The following is a 21721-nucleotide window of genomic DNA, read 5'->3' on the forward strand; positions in this document are numbered from 1 at the left end:
GTGGGTGGAATTGTCAAAGGAGCCTGTTGGAGAGGGGCCCAAAACTCTACTGAAAGCCAATGGGAACTGGGCATCTGACTCCCATAACTCTCTTTTAAAAACCCCCGCAATGCTGGGTTGAGGCCCGAGAGAGTTTTCAACTACATGCCAGTACACCATGATTCAGTGGTCAGATTTAATGCTATTTAATGAATGAGCCAGCTGTGAAATATTTATTTGCCATGACTTGTAAGAACGGAAGAAAAAAAAAATCTATGTGCAAGTGCTTTCAGCATTCACTTTGTTGTAAGCTGACGATTCAATAAGTGGGTCTCTATGTACTCTGCACAGTTATCCAGTTTACACCTGGACAGAGCATACAGTTTTTACTATGATCTTGGTCATATTATATGCACATATACTTATACATTATAAGATATGCACAGCATATCTTTATAAATTATGTGTGCCACTGGCATTTAGAACATGGGAGATTAATATTAATTAAAATAGAAATGAATGGAAAGAATATCAGGCAAAGACATAGGAAAATAGGTCCAATCACTGGTCGTGTGCCTCAGTTTTTGCATTTGAAAAAATGAGAATAATGATTCTGATCCCCTTTGACTACTTGTGAAAAATCACTATTTATACGTTTTTATTGCAAAACAACTTAATGTAAGTGGAACTTAGTCTTGAAGTACATCTGAAGATGTTTTCAGCAGGATGTTGGAGGGCACCTTTCTGTTTTACAGATTGTCTCCTGCCAAATATCAACTCTTTTTATCTGAAAAGATTTGTCTATCTATATCTATATCTATTCCAAAGAAAGCAGCAATATTTGAGGGAAATGGTGGGAAAAGTGATTTTTTTTTTTTTTTGCTTGATTCATGCTCAAACTTTCCAAAAATAGTCACTCTTGGAAACAGAACAGTCCTGGAAAAAGTTCAGCCAAAAAGGCGAAAGTTTATGAAAATAATAAATAACTTAAACTGGACTTTTAGAATGGAAATGTTTAGGCAAACTTAGTTTTAGTGCTTTGACACACAGGTGCTTCACTAGATTTTTGAGTCACAAGTATAGAAGAAAGGAAATGAGTGGGAGAGAAAATTCTCTATTTTTTTTTTCTCTTGCTATATTTTTAATGAAAACAGGAAGAAAAGAGACGATGTCATGTATAGTATGTGATACTGATAAAGTTGGCTTGGATGCCTAACACATCCTTGTGCTTCTAGTGACTCATCTTTAGTTGGTAATGTGAATTATGATGGAAACTGGAAAAGTTTTTTACAGTTTATAACAAATACTACAAAAACTGAGGTTCCAAAGTCAATGGAGCACATAAGCAGAAATTCAAACATAAACATGTGGTTAAGTCCTGTTGAAGGCAATGGCATTTAACATAGTACTTCATTATCTTACTACCTAGTAGTCCCATAATCAGGTACCTTGTGCAGTTGTGCAATAGAAGAAATGAAAAAGGAGGATCAAATCATGTCAGTATTTTAGCTTATTGACAATTTTGACCATGTTGGCATCAGTACAATTTGGAGGCAGGCAAGGGATAACAAGTAAAATGAGAAACTATTAATTAGCAATAAGTAATTTCCTGCAGACTAGGTTTGCATGAAATTAGTCACACATTGACTTCAAGATTTACTCATTTTTCTGAGATATTACTTGATTCTTTTAAAGTTCAACTATCCAACTTCAAGTTCATGCTCACTCATGATGGGAGTTCCTTGTGATTTCCTGCTTGTACACTTGTGTTGGTTACCTTATTTTCACAGAAATGTTCTGGCCCTTGGTTAAGTAACTCCTAAACTAGTAAAGTTAGAGCTTTCAGAATGGCCATCCAAAAGTGTTTGATGTGAATGTACTGTGGCTCAGAAAACGTGTGTGAGTTTCCTCCTCCTATCAATATTCTATGGGCAAATGTGTTCACAAAGATTCTTTGAAAAGTAAATAGAGAAGGAGTCATATTTATCTTTATTTTCTATGGTTTTATTTATGTGAAAGCTTATGCATATATTTTGCATATTTGCTTTCTGCTCGCAATGCTGTTTGTTGTTCCAAAGTTCAATGTGACTAATCCTCTTAAAAGGAAAAGATTCTGGAGTTAATAATGAAGAAAAACGGCTGAGCTTTTGGTTCAGCTTTGTCTCTATTAGTATCTTTATGTTGAATAATGCATGGCAAAAAACTGAAGGATTGCATATTTTTATTGTTTTACAGCCTGCGCTTTTTCCTCTCTCTGTCTTGCTCCGTACCCCAGGATGTAGGATGGGAGAACTGTGTACAGCACTCCACACAAGTGTTAGGAACTGCCTGGACAGAGCAGATTGTGAGATGAGATCTCAGTCACTGATAAACACTGCCTTACCCTGTGACTTGAGATTCCCCAGTGCCGTGGGAGAAAAATGCAATAAGGCTGCAGCAGTTATCTAATTCGCAATTCAGTGCATACAGCTGGGACTCTGAAGCACTGTTGTTAGGTCAGTTTGCTCTTTTGTGGGCTGTAGGGACAATTTTCATGTGTCTATGAAAAAGCTGTATATCCCTCATGAGTCACCTCTTTGATTTCCAGAGTGGTAATCTCCACAGAAATTAACAGTTTTTGGAAATCTTTTTTGTCACCTTTTCTTTGGCAACCAGTGGAACTTAAAGCTTCCCTCGGTGGCCTCCAAGCTGTACTCTGATCTTCCCTGTGCTCCATTTGCACAGACTTGGGTAAAAAAATTAATCTAACTCACAAAGTATGAGATCAAAATCTGCTCTTACCATTAGCATTGTCAATGGTCTAAAACAAGCGCGACTGACTTGCCAGAAGCATTTGAAGGCCTTTGAACTTGCCAAAATGGCAGAGTTGGAGGTCTAGCAGTAGATATGCATCCATGCATAACCAGGGAGTGGACCGAGACTCTGGCAATCATTAGGAATACTCATTTACTCCAAGAGGTCTAAGTGACTGATGAGTTAATAACTGGCGCAGGAGGCCAATTAATATGCTCTGTCCTTGGACCAATATTTCTAGCTCCACTCTAATGGTTTTTATTTTATCTTTTTTTAACATAGGTTTCTGGCAAGATTTTTCAACATTCTAGATACATTTCCTTGGAAATAGAACCTTTGTTACCTTTGAACCTTTTTCTGTTAGTTACTAAATTGTTGGCCACTTAACTGAAAACTGCAAATCAGAATTTGAAAGATGTGAACATGGAGCATTCAGGTCATTCATCCTTTGTGAACAAGGAGAGATTATACCAAAACAGCACAAAGCAAAAGTTACAGGATGAAAAGTAACAGGGTAATGAGAAGAGAGTAAACCAACAAATTACAAACTCTCAATTGAATAAACTAAGTTACTGAGGCCAAGAGAGGGGAAAATTTGAATGTAAGTCCAATACTGGCATACATTCATCTAATGCTTATACAGTGGAACATTGCATAAGAAAACTGTGATTTTCAAAGCTCCTTAAATGATGTGCATGCACATTCCTGTGACTTTTATTTGGAGCTAGCTGTTTAAATTTCCCCCAAGGGATTTGAAAATCCTGCTCAAAGCTACCCTGACAGGCCAAGCAGCTCATATTGTAGTGCAATACTGCATATATACAGTCAGTAAGAAAGGGGAGTATCAGAAACAGCAGTTTTTTTTTTTTTCTTATGAATTTCCTAGGAAATTATTCAAGAGATTAGGGCTTTTTAATCAATCTTTCTTTCAACTCAAATATGATAGTAGCCAGTCCAGCCTTGGTATAGATTTAGGTTATCAGAAGTTAAACACTGATATATACAACACATATACATATAACTGGTATATATATTTTTTTCTATTTATCATTTCCTTCTTATTGGGTAGACCATGTCCCATGGTGGTGAAAATATCACTTCTAATCTGATTTTAAAGGACTGCAGGCTACTGGACAGAGTGAAAAAGCAAGAAATGTCTGTGACAAAAGTTTCAAATGTCATGCTGCAAGCTTTCTCCATGTGATTGCACACATTATGCAGAGGGCAGAAATTGCTGTTGCAAAGCTGCATTCCTTCTAAAGTAGAAAGACTGCCCACACATACATCTGACCTAATGATTCCAGCTTTTGTGCAGATTAATAGTTAATTCTCTATTTACCTGTGAAAGAGTCCTTTGCCTGTACACTACATATACAATACATAGATTTCCCATCACTGTACATACATTTACGTATATGTCTGAATTGACCCTTCATGGTTGCGCATACACAGACTAGTAGAAGGAAGAAGCTACCAACTTTTGCAGATGAGTAACTCCATGCTCTTTTCCCCACTGCCTTTGGGTTTTTATAAGGTCCAATCCCATCTCATGCCATTTTACTTCTGAGAAATACAGCTCAGCAGGGGCCTATTGCTTTCCCATTAGCTTTTCTACATTTGCAAAACATAAATTAGTACAGACTGTGTTAGCATACCATTCTGCTAGATGCATTACAAAACCAGGAATTCCTTCCAAGCTAAGAACTAATGCTTTATATCAGATTACTGTAAATCATGACTGGGCCTTTCTATCTCTTAATGGGCCGTGATACAGGAGATGGCCTTTAATTGGACATTGTCAGGTCTTTGTTTTGACTTTTGCTGTTGTTAATTCTGTTTTCAGCAATTACCAACACTACTTCCAGCTTCTGTAGAAAAGGTTCTCCTCTCTGATGCTTCCATGGGTGCTCAAAAGCTGGTGTTAGCCACTGCAGAGCAAAGACATGAGAATACCAGGCAAAAGGGTGTGGTCTCTAGTGGTGAAAGTGGGACAAGCAGGTAGCGTTTGGGGGTCTCAAAAAAGAGGAAAGATTTCTGATATATAAGAAAGGACTAAACTCAAAAATGCAGACATCTGATTTTCCTATGTGCCTGATTTTCAGGTTCCAATAACTCCGAACTTCAACTGACATCACTTGGAGATAAAGATGCTCAGGACATCTGGAAATAATCATAGCATTTCAATTTTTTTATGTAAGGTCATATTCTGATTGTTATTATATGGTACAAGTCCATGAAGTCTGCAATCACAGGCAGAAGTCTTAGTTTATCCTCAGAGTACAAGAAGTCCCATAAGACTGAGTAGATAAGTCATCACACTCGCTATGAAATCAGAACCTGGAGATGTTGCTTTGTATACATGAATGTCACAAGTAGTGAGAGCATGGAAATGACATTGAGGGTGCATGAACTCTGAACCCTAATAAGTATTGTGACAAGAACACAGGAGGCATTTGCATTAATAAACTGATTAAACAGAACGTTTGCATGCGAGTGTAACATTCATGTTTACCCCTAACGTGATGCAAGCATAGCTACAGTAAGTGTAACACTGACCCTTGTCTTATTATTTTTTTTAATCTATGTCTAATTATAACCTACCTAAACCTAATTGCAGAAAGTTAGTTACAGTTCCTCTGGCACAGGTTTCACAGGCTGTGGAGGCTATGTTTGATAACGAGTAGATTCCAGGTTATATCATACAGTACGCCAAAATAGCTAGGGCTTTTGGAATTAAATAACAGAACTATTTGTGTATCTCAAGCAATCTTTGTAAACTGACCTGGTGTCCTGAGATTGAATGGAACTGGATCAAGCCTTCTCAGAAATCAAGCAACATTCAGCTGTTGCTCCTTCCATGGCAAAAGGGGAAGGGAAGAGTTGAGGAGGACTAGGCTACCCTAGGGAAACTGGAGTAACCCAGTGTCTCCCAATGTCTTGCTTTTCCCACAGCAGTAAGCCTCAGTGTCCAAAGCTCTAGTGCAAACAAAATATTAGAAAGAGTTGTTTTGCTGCCCCTGGTAGTTCACTGCACTAGACACCAACTTTGCCTATTCCTGAAGCTAGTGTTGGGAATGTTAGATCTTTTTAGTGTCATTTACCCCCAAGTGATGCTATCCTCACTAGAGAGACAAAGTAACCAATATCCTGGGCAGTAAATCACCTTCTATTTGCTTTCTCAGTGCCTTAGAAGGCAAAATGCATGAAAGAGGCAATCCAGTTGCAGACCATGACCTATCAAGAATCCAGCACTGTGGAACCAAATGGAAAAAATAGATCTAAAGTGAAAGTTCACACTGAAAAAAAAGTGCAAAGTTCTGTGCAAAGCCAATCTGTAATTTTCACAGCAGTAAATAGTTTCCACTTGTTCAGTTCGTGCTATACTTGTGGTCATTTAGGACTGCGTATCATTTCTCACACATGTAGAAGTAGGTAGGCCCAATGCCTTGAAGAAAGTCCAGCTCAAATCGTTACCTTGTGTTCTTCCTACCTAAAGTCTCAAGCCATTTTACTTGGCTATATTACCCTTTGCTTCCTCTGCTAAAAACAGTCTTCCTGGCAGCGCTGCTTTTCCTCTCTAGAAGCAGCCTCATTTCAATGACGGCTGACGTGAGCTCTGAAAATACAGAGCCAAATTCCACTGTAGAGCAAGAGCATGCATTTATGACACTAATGGATTTGTGCCTGATTGCACTGTGGCTGTATTAGGCAGACAGATGATAAAATCATCTGAGGTGAAAGGCATTATAAAGTATTGCTAACATAGCTACAGTAGCTAAGTTCTATCACAAATCTATTTAAGGGTCTTTCATTCAGTCTTCAAAATACTGTGCGTTTACACAGATGTATTTCAGAATTTATCAGTAAGTTATTTACCTTTCTTTCTTTTACATAACTGGTAGTTCATTATTTAAAGGTATGAAAAATTGCTTATCTATGGAATACTTCAAAAAATAGCATTTTGTTTGGAGACTGAGGGGTAATAGCTGCAACATCAGCAGCCCTGGATTGGAGATACACTGCTGTAAAGTCTTGCCTCGAAAGTGTGTGTGTGTATGTGCGTGTATGTGTGTGTGTGTAATGACTCAAATGAAAAAGGGTTTTTTGACTTGTAAACAACTATTTGTCTCCTACATTCTTGAACACAGACCCATTATCTTATCGTTCATTAGCAGACTATTGAATTCACATAATCAGTAATAGTTTCTGGAAGCTATTTGGCAAGCAGATATGGAAATTACTAACTCACAGCTGGGTAAGAAAAAATGGCAAATACACACGTTGTGCTTGCTCTCTTCCCCTGCCTTCCCTTCCACCCTCCCCGCTCTCTTCCTTGGACACTGTAGATTTATTGCCTCACAGTACTCACAGATGATGTTTTCGTAGTCACTAATGAGGTCCCAGCAGTTTTTTAACAATAACAGGACATTACTACTCCTAAGATATATTATGTGTTTTCCCCATTTTTCTCCATTTTGGTTGAATACTCAGAAGTGTACTAGCTTAAAAATCTCCTGTTTTATTATTATTTTGATTGATTGTTCTGTCACAAGATATAAATGAATGCTACGCTGTAACTTTTAAATTGTTAATTTGAGTACAGTGACAGAATCACAGAATCACAGAATGGTTGAGCTTGGAAGGGACCTCTGGAGATCATCTAGTCCAACCTTCTTGCTCAAGCAGGGTTACCTAGAGCACATTACACAGGGTGGCAACCAGGCAGGTTTTGAATATCTCTGGAGAAGGAGATTCCACAACCTCTCTGGGCAACCTGGTCCTGTGCTCTGTCACACTCACAGGAAAGAAGTTCTTCCTTATGTTCAAATGGAATTTCTTGTGTTTCAGTTTGTGCCTGTTGCCTCTTGTTGTGTTGCTGGGCACTGCTGAGAAGAGCCTGGCCCTGACTTTAAAATATGATCTTTTAACATGCTGTTCATGGCTTTGTACATAAAAACACCAAAACACTCTTTTGAGGCTTTTTTTTTTTTTTTAATGAACAAAGGGGCAACACAGCAGAGATCACTTTTCAATACAGTTATGCACTCGCTTTTCCTCTGCAAGAGTCTAGAGAGTCTAGCTTCAACCAATCATAGCTGACAGTGGTGCACAAGGTAAGCAGAGAATATTTACTAGTAACAGTTAAAAATAATTCGTTTGGTCCTTCAATGCTTATTCAGCAAAAACAACTCCTGCATACCCCCAATTCAGGAAAATATTTAGTCATTTGTTTAATTTTATTCATGTGTTTAAGTTACACTAGCTTTTAGATAAGGTCGAGTTTGCGGGCTTTCTTGTTTTTGAATTCAAGTTTTCATACATAAGCTTTGTGCAATATAAAAGTAAATTATATTTAGGATACTTGCTGGCTTGCTGTTTTCTGAAGTCAGATCTAGAAATTACTGTCATTTAATATCATAATATTTAGAAGCTCTCAAAGAGAAAGTCAGGTTTAATATATGAATATATGGTAGTATAGAATGTTAACTAAAGGATAGTTTAGGAGAATCAGTTTCTCCTTCACATAGTTCCCTGAAGTACTTTTCTTTGCCTATGACTTAAAGTCCTTGCTCTAAAGAGTGATACTAAGAAGTCCTCTGCTAGATAGATTCTTACAATCAGCACCATTCACAATACTGAAACTGTCCAAGGTCCCAGTCCTTCCTACAGCTACACACCGACTTCAGACAAATGAATATTCTCTTTGATTTCATGGATATGAGACTACCGATATACCTAATGTTAGCCATGTGTGTAGCTGCTTGCAGTTCTGGGACCAAAGAAGCTATCTGTTAGAAATGAGTAAAACTGATGTAAGGAAAACTCCTGGAGCTGCTATTTTTATAATTAAGCTTCATACTTCCCTTAAGTCTTTGACACCTTGCAAGTCCCTTCTGTTTGCATGCAAGCCTGCTACAATCTTTATAAAGCATCTAATGCAGAAGATGAAACACACTCTCACTAAACTCAGCAGAATTTTTGCCAACAGATTCCACATGACCAGAATCCCTCCTCTAAGAAAGTGCATTGCTTCTTTTTTGTTTGTTTCTTTGATTATGAATCAATAGAGAAATTCAATACAATGAATAAAATCTAGACATTCACTAACCTTTTCTTTTTTTTTCTTTTTTTTTTTTCCAATTTCTGGTGGCTACATTCATCTTCCTCCCTCTCATCCCTATGCAGATGATTTGATAGGGAAAGCAGAAGGCATAATGGATGAAAAAGGTTGTGGGAAAGAGGTAAAATTCCCGTAATTTGGGCCCAAGAAGCAAAGGAGACTTTATTGAGTCTAATTTCTGCTCCTTTTGAAGTCAGTTGGATTTTGCCAGGAATTTCAGTGAACTAAAAATGTGCCGTGCTATAATTTCTGTTCCTGACAGATATAGGCATGACGGGCGGTAGTTTTCTTTAACAAAACTTGGTCCTGATTCTGTAAGGAGACACTAATGTTCAGACACTTTCTTCTGTTCAGGTTGGATTAGATGATAGTTAGTGATGCATTTCATACGCATGGACACTTTGGTTCTGAGCTCCTTTTTAACCAATTGCCAAATTTAGTTAACACATGGTTCCAATTTTACCCCACTTCAAATGCTTAGGATGTAAATTTTCATGGAAAATGTAAATTTTCATGGGAAAAATGTCATTTTGTAAACGAAAAAGCTCCATCAAACAACATTTCATCAATAGATCATATTTGCAGCCACTATCAGCAACATGCTTCTGGCAATACCCTTGTGCATTCTCCTAGACGGAGTGGATTTCTGCCCCCTTGTTAACTGTTAGGGCTGTAATATTTTCCTTGAAAGTTACTTGCAAGAATCTTATCCCCAAGTCCCTAGTATCTCTTTGAACTGCTTAGGCCATTTCCAGCCTCTGAAAAAGAGCCAGTCTTTTGGAGCAGATGACTGAAAAAAATTGGAAAGGGAGAAGAAAACCACAAAAACATAGGGAAAAAGAAAAATATTCTTTTTTTTTTCTTGAAATGATAAAGTCTCCATTTAAGTTTTTCTGTTTTCCCTTGCACTATATTCTCACAGCTCTTGACTATCCCACCTGCCTGACAGTGCTCAAACACACACCAGATGGGCCAAGGTTTCCATTCCCATTTTGCAATCACTTTTCTTTTTCATGAGTCTCAACTTCAAGGGAGATGAGAACAACAGAATGTTAGTGATGCTCAAAAGAAAGAAAATACCAAGTTGTCTCATGGCAGATTTAACAAAGCTGGTCTCCTGCAGGATTGTCCTTCCTCCTCTGCCCATCACCCCCAAAACTTACTCATATTCCGTATTGCTTATGATAGCCATACCAGAAAATAAACAGCAGCTACTATGTGTTTATATCAATGTGTATGTGGACTGACCAGCTGGCTCAAACAAAAAGAAAATACATACGGAATGAATTGCAAATGCTTTTCCCTTTGGGTGCCAGGGGTGGGAGGAAGGGGTGGACTCTTCTCTATCCAGCTGTCCGTTTTCATAAACTTGCGAGATTCAATTCATAAATTTGTGAGATTCCTATTCCTCTTTTACGTTGTCTAGAAAATGGGCAATGAATTCAAAAGTTATTTGGATTGGGAGGAACTGACAAATACTGTGATCATGGAAACCTAATCTCCGCAGCCTAAAAGCCTGAAAACAGCAATACAGTTCTGAGTGCCTCAAGTGGCCCTGCCTCTGCAGAGGATCAGGGTTATCTTGCTCCTGGGAGAGTCAGAGACTTCTGGTTCCTGCTGAAGTCTCAGCTGTGAGGATGAGAGCAGAAGCTGCTGCTGACTCTTACCAGCACCGCTCACCCCAATGTGAGGAAAAGGCTTCTGCTTATTCTCAGCTTTTTCTGAGGAAAAATGGCAAATGCACCAATGTTTCAGACACACAGTGGCAATGCGGCAATCATCCTCATAGCATCTGACCTGGAGCATGGAACAAATTGCCAGAAAAAGATGGGCTATGCAAAAATATGGGTCCCTTTTTCTGCCCCATATTCACATGTGACATAAAAGGAAAATCCCCAAGCTGCTTTTTCTCAGAGGTCTTTTAGCTCCAAATCTTGCTGCACAAGCTCAGAGAAGGGCTTTGAAGGACTGCCTTGGGAGGTAAGGGTGAATCATGGGGGCTAGGCACTTCTAGAAATTCTTATAAGAGAAGAAGTGCCCCCTAGAAGGCCCCCAAAAGACCTGAGACAAGCATTTCATTGGAAATAAGGCTCCTCTAGAGAAGGGGAATTGAGATACCTTTGCCATAGAAGAAAGTTTTGGTGGAAGGAACTTACCCAGGTCAGATCTGGAAGGGATCTGGAGGGATTTTAGATATGAAGGGTGTTTGGAGGTGGGTGTTTTCTTCTGGGTACCATGAAGAAGCTATTCAGTTGGTGAGACTGTCTCTCTTTCTGGATAGCATTGTTATCTCTCCTTGCTAGTACTTTGCTAATTACATGAGCAGATGATACACTGGGAGAGGGCCACAGGACTGGAAGCTGTCCCTCCTCGCAGACCCCTGCTCCCGCAGAGCCTTGCACTCAGGCAGCCTCCTGCATGAAGCCTGTATCATTCCCAGCTTGCAAGGGCAGAGCCTTTGCCTGCAAATAGGAAAAAACAGCTCATTTTATAGAGCATGGTCCATTTCCCTTTACAGTTTATTCATGCTGGTGGGTAAGTGTTTTGGTATTGTAATCTCATAATTGATTAGGATATGTTTCTACATTAATAGTGAAAAAGATTAGCTAGTCCACTGTAGGGCAGCTATAGAGGTGAAGGCCTATCCTCTCTTTGTGTTTTTCTTTTCTGTCCTGCCCTCCAACTCTTATCAGTGTTTGCCAGAGGCAGAGAAGTAATAGCCTTGGGTTTGCTGTATCGGGAGGCCTTTACCTACTCAGCCTATTCAGTTGCTTTTATTGATTTCCTGATGCAGACAGAAGTTATGTCTGCTCCAAAATCCTGCCACAAAATCTGCTTTTGGCCTCCAAGTGAATTCTTACTCAGAGACATGTCAGCTATGTAAGTGGTGTCTCACTAGGCAGAAGTAATTTTTCAGTTGAAGTCAGGCAGGCCTTTCCCTAAAAGCAAAGGGATGATCATTTTTCATGTAAGCTCCTGAAAAACTGGGCTAGATGCCCATGCCTGGTCCTGGCAAAGGGCTTGGATAGTCTCTATGGGTCCCCATCAGTCTTGACAGAAGTACAGGGGCCCTCAAGAGCAAATCTTAGTAAAGGAGTGAGGCCCAGATTTGATAGACAGGATACAGAGGGGATAATAAATAGGCAAAGTAGGCAAAGGGATAATAAGTAGGTATATTACACCCCTCCCCATAAACTGCCAGCATGTAATAAACTACTTTTTTTTACATTCAGACAACTAATAGAGGCTGGCCTGGTGTCACCCATGGTGCCAGTGGGCACACATACTGCCAACTTCAACCAGCCAAAATAGGCTGTGACACGAAAAGTGGAAACCAGAGGGAGGAACATAGCCAAGGTACACATATCTGTGGGCAGCCTTCACCAGGCCACAGAAGAGTGGTGTTCTCCAAGGGAACACCTAGAGAGCTCAGGGAGACGGATCATATCGGTGTACCCGGGGATGAATCTCCATTTCCAGTTCCCAGGGCCAGGAGGGATAATGGAGGCTGCTGTTCAACTCACCCAGGCCTGCCCCTTTGGGCGTAGGTGCTTTCTACCAGCCCCATCTCTCGGATGCGGAAACCAAGCCAAGAAGTAAAGGCCGAATTTTCCGAATTTAGTTTAAACTTAAATGCCCTCATTTGGAAAGGCATGAGGCATCAGCTCTTCCCATTGACTTTGGTTGGCAGAATAGGTCCTTCACATGTGAGATCACTTATTTAGGGGCCTACATTTAGAACTTTAACTTGAGCAAGATGAGAAATATGAACCATGTGTTGTTACCACTACGTGCCACAGGAGAAGCGTACAGCCTTACCTTTGATTACCCTTCAGGCACTTTGTCCTTTCTTGTCCTTTCGGGCAAATTTACTCCTTTCAAAATATTTGTTGCCCTTGATTAATAACGTTAGTTGCCCATAATACATTTTCTGCTGTTAGCTAGCATCTTTGCTGTAAGACAGCCTGGTATTGCAAAAAGCCTCCTAAATAAAATTAGATTTTTTTGTTTCAAAAATACATTTTCACATGCAGAGTACAGGCTCATTCTGTTGAAACCTAGGGGAGTCATCTTAATTTCAGAGCTGCAGAACAAACCAAGTACGCTCTTAGATTTAAAGATTCAATGAAATATGCTTTTGCTATTCCAGGCTCAAACTGTCTCCAAAGTTCTTGTTCTTGTTTTAATTGGAACAGAGGAAAAAAAGATTAACAAGATTAAAACAGAAGAATAATTTTCTCAGTTCATTTACATCCTCTCTTTAGTTTACTGTAGTGATGGAGAACAAGGCAGTGAACTTGTCCTTACTAACACAGGAGTAATAAGTAAAATAAAACACTACCCAAGGTAAAATCTTTCATTTCAGCCACTCAATTATTTTCTAGTTATGTCCAGTTCATAAGTAAAGGTGAGAATGACTTGGCTCAGTTTAAAGTAATGAATGTGGGTTGATAATTTGCAATTTTGAACACCTCTGCCCCTCCCACAACCAAACTCGTAAATACAGGGATAATATGATAAATATATCCATGGATCATTTGAAATTCCAGGTAATTTACTACTAGTAGATTTCTGTTTGGGGACTTTCTTTCCCTGGCTCATTCAATACGTGCTGTTACCTAAAATCAAAATCAGCTTTATACAAAGCTGTTGAAAGTTTTATGTGCTCTTAGAATACACCACACCTAAACGCAGTAGGACATTGTTTCCCTGTTGTAAGAGATATTGCAGAGTTACAAATAATAGTTCAGTTGCTCAATGTATTTTTAATGGATTAGCAAAGTTAACAAATGGTATCTTATTTCTGGCTCCTTCTGGTGTAATGTAATTCTTTCAAAAGCACACTAGATGTTCCAGTTTAATGACCCTTCCTCCTTTCAGGGAACAAATACACACACGTCCCTGTTACTTGGTCCTTCACATCCACCTTCCAAAAAATATCTGGAGACAGTACAGCGTTTGTCCTAACTGGATTATAAATACTTGGCTCCAGCTTTTCTTTCCAATTAGATGAATTTTGACAACTGTGGGACAACTGTAAGGAAACTGAAATAGGTGATACAGATGTCAGGGCACCTTCCAAGAGCAAAAACCAAACTCATTAGGGGCTAAAACCTCTCTCACTGTGGCATCAGTTTATCACATCCTTTTACATGTCTCTGGCAAGACTGGCTGGTGTTCATATGCAGGTTACACTCAGCCACTCCGATCCTAATGGGCTGGGTGGAGGGAACATCTTTTGTCTTTTTTTTTTATTATTATTTTTCCTTCTTTCTTTTTAAATGTGACCTTCTTCCATCTGAGTGACCACTTTGGGGTCCTGCTTCTGGTTGGAAGGGCGAGGTGAACGGTTTCCTCTTCCTGCTCCCTTCCCCTCTCTGCTGTGAGCTCTGTTGCGCAGACCACTTGGCTGAGAGGCAGAAGGGAAGGGTGTTTCTAAAGCCAGAAGTTTGAAAAGGACTGTGAAGATATTTTGCATGATTCGTGTTTCAGGCAGAAATTTATGCAGAAGCAAAACACAAGACAGGAGAGAACAAAATGAAGAAAACTCCAAACCCCCGTTCCAGGAAAGTACAGTGTGAGGATAACACAATGCATTAAGTCATCTGCCTAAAATGACTGATTCCGCTGTAGCAACAGGCAGGAGGAAGAGAAAATAAAACAAGCAAATCTGAGTGCCCCCCCCCCCGCCCAAGAACGTGAAGATAAATTCAAAGAACAAAGAAACACAATTAAAGACATCATGAGACCTATGTTGCAAGGTATTCATCATAAACCTTGCTAGACACAGGTGTCTCTGTCTCATTGCCTCAGTGAGATGCTAAAGCCACAGAGAAGCCCAGGGAACACCAGAGACATCCAGATACCAGTAAAAGCTTAACAGCAGGGCTCATCCCTGCCATCGGCTCCTAGAGATGAAGTCTAGGGCCTGCTCCCAGTTAGAGGCTTGCCAAATCCTTTCCATCTCTGCTGCCACGCTGTCATGCCAAAGTGATCCCTGCAGGTCCAGGCAGCTTTCTGAGAGGGAGAAGCATGAGCCTCTTTGGGCCAAGTTCAGGACCTGGGCCAAGTTCGGGCCTGTGTGTGTCCCGGAGCTGCTGTGCCCTGCCCTGCTGAGAAAAGAGGGATTTCTCAGGGGGATGCCAGCGCTCTGCAGGATGTCAACCACTGACCACCAGTGTGCTGCTGCAACACCATGACCCTTCTGGGCTGACTCCTCCCAGGCAGAAAGCTCCTCCGTGCTCACAAACATCCAACAACGACAAAGCCACTGCGGAAAGTTGTGAGGTGTCACTACTTTTTTATTTTGGTGATACTTTGCTTCCAGACTTCAAATCGGTCCAAACTGTTCCCCTTCTAATGCACAATCCCAAAGGAGTAGGAGCTGAGATATAAGTGCTATGTTGGCAGTGTGAAATACTTAGAGAAAAGGGCTAAGGGTAGTAAGAGCATGCTCATTAGGAGAAGGGGGAAACCACCTATTTTTTCAACATCTGTAAAGGAAGGTTGGGGAATGGTATATGACAGTTCAGAAGCTGTCTGACTTTGGGAGCATTTTGAAGCCTTGATTCCCAGACAGGGCTTCTCTCCATGGTCAAATAAAAAATATTTTGCCTTAGACCTGATCACAGTTCTCCACTCATTTTCAGGGTAGCCTCTTGCAGTCTGATGCAATCATGGCAACACTTGCAGGCTTCTTTAGCTTACGCAGTCAAAAACAGGCTGTTTTGAACCTCTGGGATCAAAAATACCACGCTTTCCTAACACGCACTACCCATCCACTTCCAGGAACACCACAAAGTCCTACGCATCACAGGTGATGATGATATGATCACTCCTGGCACGTGAAACAAGGAGTAACTGATGGAGGTTATTCAGCTAATTCTGTGTTACTCATACGGCACCACCGCCGCCTCTGAGGCCTTTCAGGAATGCCACAGCACAGCAGAAATGTAGTAGCTGTCTATGTCCCACTCCTGGAGACTGGTGGTAGGTCATGCCAAGGGGAAATCTGCTCTCAGAGAAAAGCCAGCAAAACCTGGCCCCTTTCAAAACATGATGGAAAATGCACTTTGTTCAGCTTTTTTACTAAGTGTAAAAGTGTAAAAATCCTTGATGGTTTGCCATCTGGATGGAAATTGCTCCCCAGTCAGGGGAAGACAGGTAAAATGTAGTGCATGTGGGTGCACTCATATTTTTCTCTGAGTTTTCATGCAGAAAAAATTCAGTCTCTGGGGTGATTATGGCCACATCTATGTGTAAAAACAGTAAATAATATTAAAAGAATAGCAATAGGACAAGAACCACCACTGAACAGTGCTCTGAAAGCAAGGCGAGTCAGTAATTCTAAGAAAGAGGAGTCTGAGAAGGCACCGCACATCATATGTGAAGTGACTTTGGAAATGCATGTATCTAGCGGAAAAAAAGAGTGTGTGTTTGTTTGTGGAGACTGGGTGGGGGGCAGGACGGCGAGGTGGTGAGGGAGGCGTCCTGGGGAGGAGGGCAAGCAAAACGGGAGGATGTGAAAAAGAGCAAAGGACTTTTGTGAGCTTTTTGGCAGATGCTCGAGCAGGTGGAATGCAGATTGTTTACACAGTTCATATTTCAATATACTAAGAAAACACAGCGAGTCAGGCTCTAAGCTGTTATTAAGCTCCCCTCCCCTCCTGCCCCAACCACTTCTTTAAAATCTACCTTCAGATCTCGAATGAAACTGCTCTCTGCTGGACTGATGATGCTGGGGCAACGACTGTGCCACCAGCTGAGAAAACAAATTTGAGAAAGAGAGTGTGTGCTCAGGTTAACAAGCCTTGGGCAAGCAAGACACCCCCCTTTCCCTGTTCTCACCTCCTATTCCCCAACGTCCCTGGAAATAGCACGTGTTGGTAGGAGAAGCTGTTAGGCAGGGAATGGTGGACTGGCTTCAGAACAGCAAGCAGAGAGGAGAAGAGAGATTTACAATGTTCCAGTTTTGACTTTTTGCATAATGAAAACCAGAGGTCTAATAAAATACAGCAGCAGTGACACTGTAATGGGGGGGCGGGGAAGGAAAACAAACTTTTAGGATAAAATAAACATTGTGTGCTCAAGTAAGGAGTCTATCTGTCTTTCCATCTATAGATACAGACATAAACACACTCTCCTCTACTAATTCTAACTAAGAAGATTAAATCCAAGTTAACTGAATGCAAGGTAGGCAGGAACATTTACCCTTAGCAGATGAGTGCTCAGTAAATGCCCTGGTGAGGCCTCATCCCGAGTACTGTGTCCAGTTCTGGGCTCCCCAGGACAAGACAGACAGGGAGCTACTGCAGAGAGTCCAGTGTAGGGCTACGAAGATGATCCGAGGGCTGGAGCACCTGCCCTGTGAGGAACGGCTGCGAGAGCTGGGCCTGTTCCGCCTGGGGAAGAGAAGACTGAGGGGGGATCTTATCAACGTGTACAAGTACCTGAAGGGAGGGTGTCAAGGGGACGGGCACAAACTCTCTTCAGTTGTCCCGTGTGACAGGACAAGAGGCAATGGGCAGAAATTGAAGCACAGGAAGTTCCGCCTGACCGTGAGGGGGAATTTCTTCCCTGTGAGAGTGACGGAGCACTGGAGCAGGTTGCCCAGAGAGGCTGTGGAGTCTCCTTCTCCGGAGATATTCAAGGCCCGCCTGGATGCAACCCTGTCTACCATGCTCTAGGTGACCCTGCTGAGCAGGGAGGTTGGACTAGATGATCTCCAGAGGTCCCTTCCAACCTTACTGATTCTATGATTCTGTGATTCTATGAAACGGGTCTGGAGAGGAGTGCTGCTTGTAGGACTGCATGACTGGCCCAAAGGTGTTTTCATACCTATTTGCTGCTCATCCATGTTCTCACTGTAGTTATTCAGAAAGAGATAACATCTCTTTTTTATTTTTTCTCAGTTCATTCAGAATTATATGGGGGGATGGATGTTTATTGCCTTAATTATTCACACTTTTATTACTTTTTCGGGAGCACTTTTTTCCTCTGTGGGGCAGCAGCAGAGGAAGTAATAGAGCACATTTTCATAACTCAGTGAAGCGGTTTACATCCCGTGGGATGAAAATTATATTGGACAATAATTCCTATCATTGATATACATGGAGCTCTCCTTCTTATGCAGCAATACAGAAACATTACGATCAGGTTATACACTGGTATAACAAACAGGAGCTGGCAGACCTGTGCGGTACACAGAGCAGCCTCCATCCTTCAGAGCTCCTGGGCAGTGCAGTCACATCAGGATGCAAAGCGAGAATCCCTCTGCAGTTGTGAGCATGGGGAAAAGCTGTGAGGGGAAGCAAGGGTTCATGAGATGCATCCTCTGCCCCATCCAGTTGTTCTGAGAAGTACAAGTTCTGACTTTAATTCACAGGTTGGTGATATTCTCAATCTGCGATTCTGGGAAAATCATTTAATTTCTCTGACTTCTCCAGTTACTTATCCATAAAACAGTTACCCTTGTTTTAGCTGTGAAGCTCAGGTAGAATTTTTACTTGATTATTTTTTTTTGCAGGAAGAATAGCACAATGGGAAAACAATTGCCTAAATAGCAGTAGCAGCAATTCATACTTGCAATTCTTGGAGGGCTTCTTTGAAATACAGCTGTTAATTCTACTCTATTATGGACATATTATTAATGGCATATTTACTAACAAAGTCACAGTATCCTGATGACAGTAAAATACAGCATTTGAAATTCAATAACTGCTTTGTATCCTTTGCAGGGACTATGAGCAGACAGGCTGTGCCTGTTCAGCTTCTTCTGATAAATCACATTTGGCTAATGCAAACTCAGCTGAAGAGCACTAGTGCTGATTTTGGGTATCCTGATATAATCTCCCGAAGGTGAGAGTAAGGCTTGTCATCCTTGCAGTTATCATGACTTCAGGTCAGCACCTTGAAGCAGATGGACTGCACTCTGCATGGTTTAGAAGATATTTTGTGAAAGCAGTGAGTGCTTAATGGACAGATGCAGAATTCCCTTGGCAGAAAACTCAGCTCCCCTGCTTCCCCATCTCCCTCCTTCCTGTTCCTCCTCCTGCACACACACTCCCACCTTCTCTCCTCGAGAAATTCAATACCAAATATCATCTCGGGACAAGCGGCAATAAAACTATTACGAAAAATTGCACATTCAAAATGTAAACTTACATAGCTACAAATTGTTCCTGGGTTCACTTGCCCTGAGAATTAACTGAGCTGAAGCCTCACCATTTAGCTTGAGCTATCTGTGGGTCCTAGCCCCTTACTGGGACGCTCTGGCAGCCCAGTAATGCAAACATTGAAAACTAGAGCATGTAAACTCTATCTAAAAAAAATGAAATGAGCATTGTAAATGAGATCAGTGAATTACACTGAGCTTTGTTCCCTTTTGGTGAACACATCAAATACAACAGCACCCTCTACTGTTCGCTAAAGATAAGAAGAAATCTGCCTGGAAAATTTCTTCTGACAAGATGATAAAACCCAGCCAGCAGAGATCATTCTAATTACGACAGATTATCCAGCTGTTTGAAGAACACAAATTAATACAGATGATTGTAAGTAAGTGATTGGAATGTGGCCATTTATTTGAAAAATAAAAAAGAATGACATTTCAAAAGAATGCAACCAACTATGGAGTATAATTAAAGATGAAATTGTAATTAGTCTACTATGTATATTCTACTATGATATCATTCCAAGGAATGTAAAATTCTTCATGGTTAGTATTTTTCCCTTATGCTGTTATTTGAAGATACTTTTTCAGACTTAAGAAAATACAAATCAGATGTGCTCTCTCACAGTAAACCTAAGCCATTCCAAGTCAGAGTAGCTTATAGTCAGAGGACTATACACATTTATGACTCACCGTTCCTTTCTGGAACAACAGTGACTGGAATATTTGAAGAAAAGGCATGTTAAACAGACCTCTTTTCCCAATTATTTCTTTCCCTCCCATCCATTTTTCTTACTCTTCTTCTTCTTGTTTCATTTATGTTGTTTCTCTTTGAAAGCACATTTGTCACTGATGTCGGTCACAGAGAACACATATTTTTTTTCTTTCCCCACCAGCAATGCATGATTGTGTGTCCCATGTGTCTTTTTACATACAAAGCTAAATCTCATATAATAACATATTTAAATATAAAAGTCCCACGTATATGTAAACACATAACATGAAATGTGTATATGTAATGTATATACAAATACATATATACGCACATGTATATGTGCGTATATATGTATCTCTCACAGTCTACTCTGATTTTGCATGAACAACTCGCAACTGTAAAATGGACACCCATAACTGAATTAAAGTTGTTGTTAGCGTTCCCTGGTGTAACCTAATGCAACAGAATTGTGTTGGGAGAGCTAATTCCCAGGGAATTAAGTACATGTACAGAAAATTTTTGCAATCTTCCTTTCTTGCAGAGAGGAGGAATGGGCTGAGAGTGACAGGAAACCACTTTAGGTTGAAGAAGAGGGAAATAATACAGATATAAGGTACGGTGAGGGAAAAAGGCAGATTCCTCCTCCAGGTCCGTGAACTGAGTCTCTTATCTCCTGCTGTCAGACCTGAAAATTCTCTTTTTGGTTGTGATTTGTGCTGTGCTGCCTCCAAAGGCCCCAAAGTCACATGCTGTGCATTTTGCAACACACAGTAGGCCAGCAGCTTCCCGAAGTGGCCAAGTGGGAGCACAACACAGACTCTGCATATCTGCCTAAATGACCTCAGAAGTTTCCTGATTTCCAATACAGAGCCTCAGTTCCCAGCAAGCCAGACACGTCTCACTGGGGAGGCTTCCCAGTACCAGAAGCAGGGAAACACAAGGAAAAGACTCCATGCTGCCAAAATTGGATGATCTATGTCGAGAACACTGAAGAAGATGTTCCAGGGTTATTAGCTTGTCTTACATGCTAGCACTGCTGGAGCTGGCGATAGATGGATAAAGGGATAACAGGGAATTGGGCAGAGATAGGAGAGGAGGCAAAAGAAAGGGTCTAGAGGGCACAAACGAAAGGAGGAGGAAGATGAGGCAGTGGTGGTGAGGATTACTCAGAGGTTACTTCTCCACAGTGTAGGGCTTGGTACAGCTACTCTGTGCGAGGCAGGGCACAGGGGAAAGGGGCTCTTACCTCGTACCTCTGTGGTGACATAGCTTAGATTACTATTGACATCAAGGTGCCAAACCTTTATTAATATTTATCTTATTATTATTTATTATTATTACTTATTGTTCTTTATTCAGTTTTCAAGATTGTTGCTTTAATGTCTGTTATATACACTATTTACAGGGTATTTGTATTTGTACAAAAGGAGCCCAACTCCCATGGAAAGCAGGAGAGATCTAGGAATATAATTCCCTTAAGTATCTTCCAAAACTGTCAGCATAAAATAATGTCCAATTTAATACTCCAGAAGCCTTTAACAAAAACATACACAACATATCCAAAACTTACTTCCTGCCACAGAAAACCAAAATAAGGAGCGAAGAAAACCCCAGACAGCCTGAATTTTCAAAATGCCATTGTGCAAGGCTTTGGCAAGACTTTATCCAGAATAATGTGTACAATTCAGGTCACCCACATTCAAGAACATATTTTTTTTCAAATGGGGACAGCTGTGGAAGTGTCCAGGCACAGGGAAAGAAAAGTCTATCTCTCCAGATGAGACCAAAAGAGCCTGGCTTGTTTAGTCTCACAGAAAGAAGGTCGAAATGTATTCACTTTCTATAAATACATCAGCACTGTAGACACCAGGAGGGTTTAACTGTTTCAGCTAATGAATGATGTTGTCACAAGAACAAATAGCAATAGGCTGGTCATGAATGC

This window comes from Rhea pennata, chromosome 2 (assembly GCF_028389875.1).
Source record: "Rhea pennata isolate bPtePen1 chromosome 2, bPtePen1.pri, whole genome shotgun sequence".
Taxonomy (NCBI): Eukaryota; Metazoa; Chordata; class Aves; order Rheiformes; family Rheidae; genus Rhea; species Rhea pennata.